Source organism: Crocodylus porosus, unplaced genomic scaffold, assembly GCF_001723895.1.
Source record: "Crocodylus porosus isolate Cpor-Errol unplaced genomic scaffold, CroPor_comp1, whole genome shotgun sequence".
NCBI classification, from domain to species: domain Eukaryota; kingdom Metazoa; phylum Chordata; order Crocodylia; family Crocodylidae; genus Crocodylus; species Crocodylus porosus.
In genome coordinates, this window is record NW_017728925.1 from 19,904,245 (window position 1) to 19,912,169 (window position 7,925).

At 38.8% G+C, this 7,925-nt stretch overlaps 1 protein-coding gene across 2 annotated transcripts in view; it reads left to right on the plus strand.

Annotated features, from left to right (window-relative positions):
• RALGPS1 (Ral GEF with PH domain and SH3 binding motif 1) overlaps nt 1–7,925 on the plus strand; it is a 210,599-nt gene that overhangs the window by 70,272 nt on the left and 132,402 nt on the right. The gene's annotated exons all lie outside the window — the stretch shown is intronic.

Genomic DNA, 7,925 nt, shown 5'->3' on the forward strand with positions numbered 1-7,925 from the left:
GGAAGAACTACTTCACTGTAAGGGTGGCCAGAGCCTGGAATAGGCTTCCCAGAGAGGTGGTGCTCTCACCTTCCCTGGAAATCTTCAAGAGGAGACTGGATAGGCACCTGGCTGGGGTCTTATGACCCCTCCACCCCCAGTGCTCCTTCCCGCCCATGGCAGGGGGTTGGACTAGATGATCTGTCTAGGTCCCTTCCGACTCATTGATTCTATGAAATGTTTTGAGCATGCACCCCCAATATATGTATGTTTATATATTTATTTATAAATTATATACATGTACTACTGTACTAATATATTATGTACAATATAGATAAAAATAAATATAAATAGAAGTTCTAATATTTTCTTCCCGCATCCCAATGGATCATCTTGAGCACCACTTTGGAGACCACTGGTCTAAGGGAGTAAATTTATATAATTTTTGGACATGCAAATTTGCAGAAATGCATTTCTTTTAACACATTTATCTCATTTTGCCTGCCAGTTACCCTCATTACCTTTATAAACCTGTATCCATCCCTCAGTATATGAGACAGAAAAGATTATTTAATTTAAATTTCAGGTTTCTTTTGGTTTGAAACAGTCTTAATGATAAAATGTTATTTAATCAGATTGGTTTGGTTATTCATTTCCCCTCTTGTGATTTTTTTTTTTTTAAGTGATCCTTCACATATATATTTATCCTTTGAAGGTGAAATAATTGTTATGAATGTGTCTCTAATCTCACAGAACTATGTATATCAGCACCAGGAGCAGTTGTTCATTCAGCAAAGTATGAACTTTGCTTGCTTGGTTGTTTTCTTTCCATCTCACAACCAGTTTGGTGGCATCTTACAGGCATTAACTGTGCATTAAGTTCATGTGCTAAATCCTTGTGAAATTTAAGTTGGAACATCAAAACCCCATTTGGGACTTAAGGCCCAGAATCTCACAGGTATTTAGGCACCTCTGCAATTCAGCAGCAAAAAGAGTTACTGTGGCTCTTGGGTGTATAAACAATAGAGTACTGAGTGAGAACAGTATAATTAAGAACTTCAGTACTTATATCAGAAATTTATTTTTGCCCCTAGTGATCTTGATGGGGCGGAGGGGACCTCTTTAATAAAGCTTCCCAAATAATAAACTAGTTGCAATCTTGTGGTTCTTTGTTCCATTGTGTTTGGAGTTAGATAAAGTTTTGTTTTTTGTTTTTAAACCACATTAGATTCTTTTTCCATTATCATAGTATAATAGAGAGTTAGGGCTATTACGCTGATGCTACTTCGCATTTCTTTTAAATGTTACCTTAACTGTTAATTTTTTGATTTTATAATGATTGGCTTGGTGATGATTACAACATCCCAGCAATGCTGCTTACCCTAAATTAGTGATAAATACTCTCAACCATAGCTCATTTTAATATAACTGGGTGTGAATGTACAATATTAGAAAGAAAAACCTCTGCTTCAAGTTTTAAAAAGTGTAGTTTATGCAAGATTTAACAGTGTACTCTTCCTAAACATATTCGCAACCACAGGCTATGATGTTAAATAGGTATATTCTCCTTCATGCCTCAAACTACTATTTTCAAACCTTCACAGCAGAGGTTTTTTCCCCTTTTTTTAGAAAGATCTTCCAACTTAACGGAAATCTTGAGATCAGCAGGACTGTGGTCTGGAGTGCTGGAAGCATTTAGCCACAGGTTGGTCTGCAAAATAGCAACAGTCTTGTTTGAAAATGGATGGGTACTGTGGTTGGCCACTGAATTTTCCTGTGTTCACTGCAGGTGGTCTTTTTTGCGTTGTGTATCTTAGAAGGACAAAGGTGCAAGTGTGCTGATCTGTTTGCTGTATATTGCAAGTTCCACTTGCAGATAAACTGCAAACACATCTCCCTTATTCTGTAGATATAACAATGGGAGCAATAGTGAAGGCCTTGAGTGATGACAGAAAAGTTTCATGAAAGGACCTTTTGGCAATAGTGTTTATGTGAGTGAATGATTTCTTGCTCAAGTAATTTGATTTGATAAAGGATGAATCGCCTTTTCTCAGCGCACAGTATGCAGGATTCAGCCAGGCAGCTCTTAGCCTGCTGAATGCATTGGTGCAGGCATGTCCTATCCTGTTTTGAAAAAGATGGCATGATTTTGTGTTTTCCCCGTGTATGTGAACTGACTTTATATATCAGTTCTTGCCTGTCCCTTGGGGCATCTTTCTTATCGGTAAGTGGCATCTAAAACAAAAGAAGTATTTTGTTAAATTCAGTCTGGCGGATTTTATTTTGTGTCAAGGAAAAAGATGAGCCTCTTCTTCTTTGTTTCTTGTGATGTTTTTATGTCATCTCTGTTTATTAACTATTCAGTTAAATTGTTGCTGGCAAAAAGTATAATGTTACTGCAGAACTAATAAAAGGCTTTTGAATTGGTGCCACATGACAGTCTTATAAGAAAACTGGAGAAATGTGGGATAGATATAATTACTGGTAAGTAGATATATACTTGGCTTAATAACTACAGGCAGAGAGCAACTGAATGGATCAGTATCAGAATGGCAGGGGGGTTCAAGTGAGGTCCCATAGAGGCCTCTTCTAAGCTTGGTGATGTTTAATTTTTTTAACGACTTAGATACAGAAATAGAGAGCTTCCTGGTCAAGTCTGCAGTTGCCACAATACAGTTCTAGGAATGGTTACAAATACTTTGGAGTTTAGAGTAGAATGCAAAAGGATCTGGATAGATTGGAGAATTGGCCACTAGACGACAAAATACAGTTCAGCAAGGGACGCGTGGAAGGTGCATCATTTGAGAGGAAGGAGAATTTGTGCACAGATACAGAGTTAAAATTGGCTTGGTGGCAGTATTACTGAGAAGGGCCTAGGGGTTTTGATTCTGAAGTGGGAGCGGTGCCTGACTGGGGAGAACTGACCTCAACTCTAAGCATTAGCAGGTTTTACTTATCTTTAAGCAACAATTCAGACATCAGTCATTTGTGTTTTGGCTCTGGTACCCTTTATACACTGCACTTATTTGAAATGAACTTTAGGGTTATTTACCATAAGATTTTCACTCCAAACAATAGTATCTGAGGGGAAGTCTTGATTTAAATATACGTGCAAATTCATTCTATATATGGCTCCGCTGACTTGGATTTGGATTTAAAGTTTTATCTAGTAAAATTGAATATAGGGCTTCCAAGGTGAAAGCGTTATATATACATTCATCTCTGTTCCTGCAAGACCTCCTAACCACCTGCCCTACTGCTGCTGCTTTCCCTATGGCAGCAATGGAGGGTATGAATTTTAGATGACCCACCAATAATTAAATCCTATAGATGGAAAATTATACATTTATTAGAAATTATACAAATTTATAATTTTCCATGTGTAGAATCTAAATATTGGGTGGTCATCTTGAATCTGAAATCATCTTGGATTTGGATACATACAGTATTTACTCCTGGCATGAGTTATTTTTTTGATATGCCAACTTTTGAATCCTACTATAACTGGTGAACATGTGTTCGGTAAATGTATAATGTGCATTATTCTCCATGCAGCTACTTCAGTGTGTATAAAACAGGGCTTCATCTAGGCCTGTCTAGCCTAGGTTTGAAATACTGTTCAGATGCACTTAAGTTGCAACGTGGTTGTCCCCTAACCAAGTTGCAAGTCTAATTTGTGAATAAGTTCCTTGACCCAGTTGTATTTTTGGCATACACAGCACCTTAACAGTTTCTTTATTTTCAGTAGGCTTTTATGTCTAACGACTCTCCTTTTCTTTTTAAAATTTCTGTAGTGTATTGTATTATAATTCTTGTATTCCTGTTGTGGTTAAATGACTGGTGTAAATATATCCGTTTCATCTGATAGAGCCACCTCGCTGGATGAAGTCAGACAAACGTTCTGACCAACTTGGAGAACTTGCCTCATTTGCTTCAGTTTAAGAGAACTCAACCTAAACAGAACAAACAGCGGCCTAGCAGCATGGCTGGATGCTGGCGGCGCAGGGGCAGCGGTGTCTTCCAGGTGCTACCATACTGCCAGCTTGATCATGGTTGTGTGGCTGCTGGCAGCAGTTGTTTTTTCCCAGGCACCCTCCCAAGTTGGAACCCAGGGGCTTACCCTGGTCACCCCTCCCTAGTTACACCACTGAAAACAAAACTCTGGTTTATTAAAGAAAGTTTCTCTTAAGTGAAGAAACTTTTGCAGTGGCTGGAAGAGGCTCCTTTGTTTCTTGTCTTTGGCTTAAATAGTTTTGCCTCTCTAGTTTATACTCCTCCCCAGTATTCAAACCAAGCAGTTATTACTCCCACCAACCACTGTTTTGCTAAGCTAAAAAATGCCAATCGCTTCTACCCTCCACTCGTCTGACAGGGTCTTCGTTCTCCTGATTGTCCTAGGGCATTTCTCTGCAGCTTCTCCAGTTAAATTTATCTTTCTCAAACATGAGTGACCAGAATTGTACAGAATATTACAGACGCAGTGTCTCGTACAATTGCGTTAATGCTTTCCTATCTCTACTGAAAATACCTTGTCTGATATATACCCTAAGGTTGCATTTGCCTCTTTCACAGCTGCACCAGACTGGTGGCTCTCAGTCATCCTCTGCTCATCATGTCTTTATCCTCTTCAGTCATTCTTAACTGATGAGCTCCCATGTTATAGCAGAAAGTCATGGTATACGTAAGTGTAATCTCATTTCTGTTATTCTAGTCCTTTAGGTTATTTTCTAATTCTTCTTGATGATGCATCCCAGCTTTGCAAGGGAGCAGCTTTGAAGGTCATTAATGAAAATATGAAATAAGATGGTTCCATGGAGAACTCCACTATATCTTCCCTCTAGCCTGATGCTCCCTCTTTAAATAGTTTTGTTATTTCCCTTTTAGCTGGTTTCCTTCTTAGTTCTTCCACTGAACTTCTTCATCCTAACGGGGAATTCACTTTACACAGTCCACCTTGTAACCATATGCCTGCAGTACATTGGGATTGCACTCAGTCTTTCCACATCCAACAGAAACAAAGTTCCTTGAGGGCCTCCTTTGCCTTTGCCCTCTGATTAGGGACACAGCTCCGTTTATGAGCCCTTGTGTTGGTGTCATGGATTTTGTGCCATCTCCCCTTCAGCCACTGTCAGAAAGCTCCTTTCACCACCTTGTGATAGGACTGCCCTCTGTAGAAGAGCGGCAGTGCTAAAGCCACACCACAAGCTTGTTCCTAAGGCAGTTCTGGACTTTTGACAGAACAAATCACATATTTTTCCAGTCTTCTTCCTGAAACCACATTTTAAAGCCAGGAAAGGACATCCAGCATGCCCTGGATGTATCCAGTGATTTGGGGTAATTGCCTTAAAAGGACTGAGCCAAGCCATCTTTTTGAAGGACTCCTGTGGTGGATCGTGCAGTAAATTGCCAGTTTTAGTCATCTGGTTGGCAAGTCTGTCTTGCTGAATGTGAAGAAATGGCCCTCCAAAATATAGGCTTCCTCTGTTGGTTTCAGTGGACTTAATGTTTCTGAGATCTGCAGGAGTCATAATGTGCTGGCTTTTTTGAAACAATTATACCTTACTTGGGACAGATGCCAAATTAAGGAGAGCAGTATTTCCACCTGTGTTTGGTTCAGCTAATACCCTTGCCTCCTACTATGTAGGGAAGATACTTACTTATCTTACAGGAACTGTAGTTCTCTGAGATGCTGTGACACCCTCTGTCCTCACTGCTCAGTCTTCAGTGGCCTCATGCTTTGGACTGTGAGAGAACTGCGGAAGGGTCACAGCCCATCTGTCCTCCTCGTTATGATCTCTCATGGGAGCCTGAGGAGGCAGAGGGTCCAACCATGACCCTGAGGGACTTAAATGTTCTGGTACCTCCTGCATGCAGCTAAAGCATACCTGAGGTGGGATCCACATCAGGATTTCTAATGGTTAGAAACTAGACCTAACAGAAATGATTAAAGAAGTCTTTGCCTAGCTAATTAACTATGTGTCACTATCACCCCATTAGCTGGACTAGCTCAGGATACATCCTACTACTGTAATTGGGATGGGAATAGTGACCTTTGTGAAATATAGTCACTACCCATACCAGGTGAAGTGCATTATCCAAACATTTTAAGACCAACAAGCAGCAGCAGCAGCAGCAGCAGCATGTGCTCAGAACCTGAACTGTATAATAGAGTTTAGAAGTCAGATTTGATCTGATTTGAATTTATAGGGGTGGAGTTCTGTGGAACTCGGTCATTTCTTATATTGTAATAAAGTTAATTTCAATGGAATGAAATCAGAATGAAATCAAAGTACATCAAAATAGCAGTTGTTGCTTTATTACAGATTTGCAATATTACAAAGATATTCTGATAATATATTAAAACCCTACTTTCATTTATATACAACACATGCTACATCAAATGTCAATTTAATGCATATCGTACATTTTGTAAAGAAACAATGAGGTAACAAGGGGGAAAGGCATACACTCACACATACATACTCAGTGAAAATCTCACAGGCTTATTATCAAGCACATTGAACTGTTTTATCATACATTCTTTCACTAAATGTTATGTTTTTCATGGTAGTTTCTAATTTGCAACGTGTGCTATAATAATCAACTCTAGAAACCTACCTCAGCAGAATACTAAAATTTCCAAGTCAGTCATTTATAAATATAGGTGAATAATTTTGTGCAATACATTGGCAAACAGTATACTTGGTAGGTATTGTAAAATATGGCAAATATAATTGTTCTTGGTTACAAATAGTTACTTTCTAGAATTTTCATCTAGTAGTTAGGGACACTAAATAGGTGCTATATCAATATCTGCCATTTGCCTGCAAAGTTGGATAGCCACTTTAGTTTGTGTCCAGCCATTTTCTGATTGTAGTGGCTACACAACAGGTAATGAATTAAATGACTCAAATTTAATTTAAAAAAATGTGGGGCACCTATACATGTGCAGTGAGGCTGCTCCAGCACACTGTAATTACAGCGTGTCGTGTATCAGTGTCCCCATGCTGAAAAATGGTGGCTGGGGCACTTTAACTAAAGCTCATTCAATGAAGCACCCTGAGCACCATTTTTCAGCATGGTGAGACTGCCATGCATGATGCTCCAGACACTTTATTTAGAACAGCTCTTGGAACCGCTCTAATTAAAGTGTCCCCTCTCCCCAAAACATGTCTATAAACACCCAGAGGCTTTTGTTTTATGTGACACAAAGTTATTAGTGTTGGCTGAGAGGTGCAACAGCCATTACAAATCCATTTACCTTTCCAAATACATGTATAGTTGGCAGTTCTGTTTAGCAACACTGATTTTCCTTCCTTGAAAGAAAGGTCAGTTTTGAGTGAGTGTAGCAGACTGCCTTGATCTGTGGTAACTATTTGGGTGCCTGCTCACAAACTGAAATCGCTACTGCTCTCTTTACTCATGACAACAGTTAACAAAGATTAAATTAGGAATACTCACACTAATGTTCTACAGTACATGTACCAGCTATCTAGTTTCAAGGGATGCAGTTTCCCGTGTCAAATGATTCCTACCAATAATAATATAAAAACTCTTGCTGTACAGTTTGTAGTATCTCCTGCATTTGAGAATATTTATACATAATATAACATACAAAAATATTTAGTTATTGTGGCAGTATTTTAATAATCAAAACTTAATTTACAGGAAATAAAAAAACAAAGGTTATCTACAGTCCATCTCAACTGCCAATTCTAAAAGCAAGAACCTAAATTAATTTTGTCGCAAAGAGAGGTGTTCTGCAAGTTCTGTAGTGTTTTGCTGGAATGATTCTTGAAAATACAACATACAAGTCCTCAAACTGTATCAGTAAATATACAATATCTTACATTCCTTGCAGTTGAAAAGATGTACAGGAAACCCTCACTATTCGTGAGTTTGGCATTTGCGGTTTCAAACATTTGTGAATGCCAAACCTGCTTCTT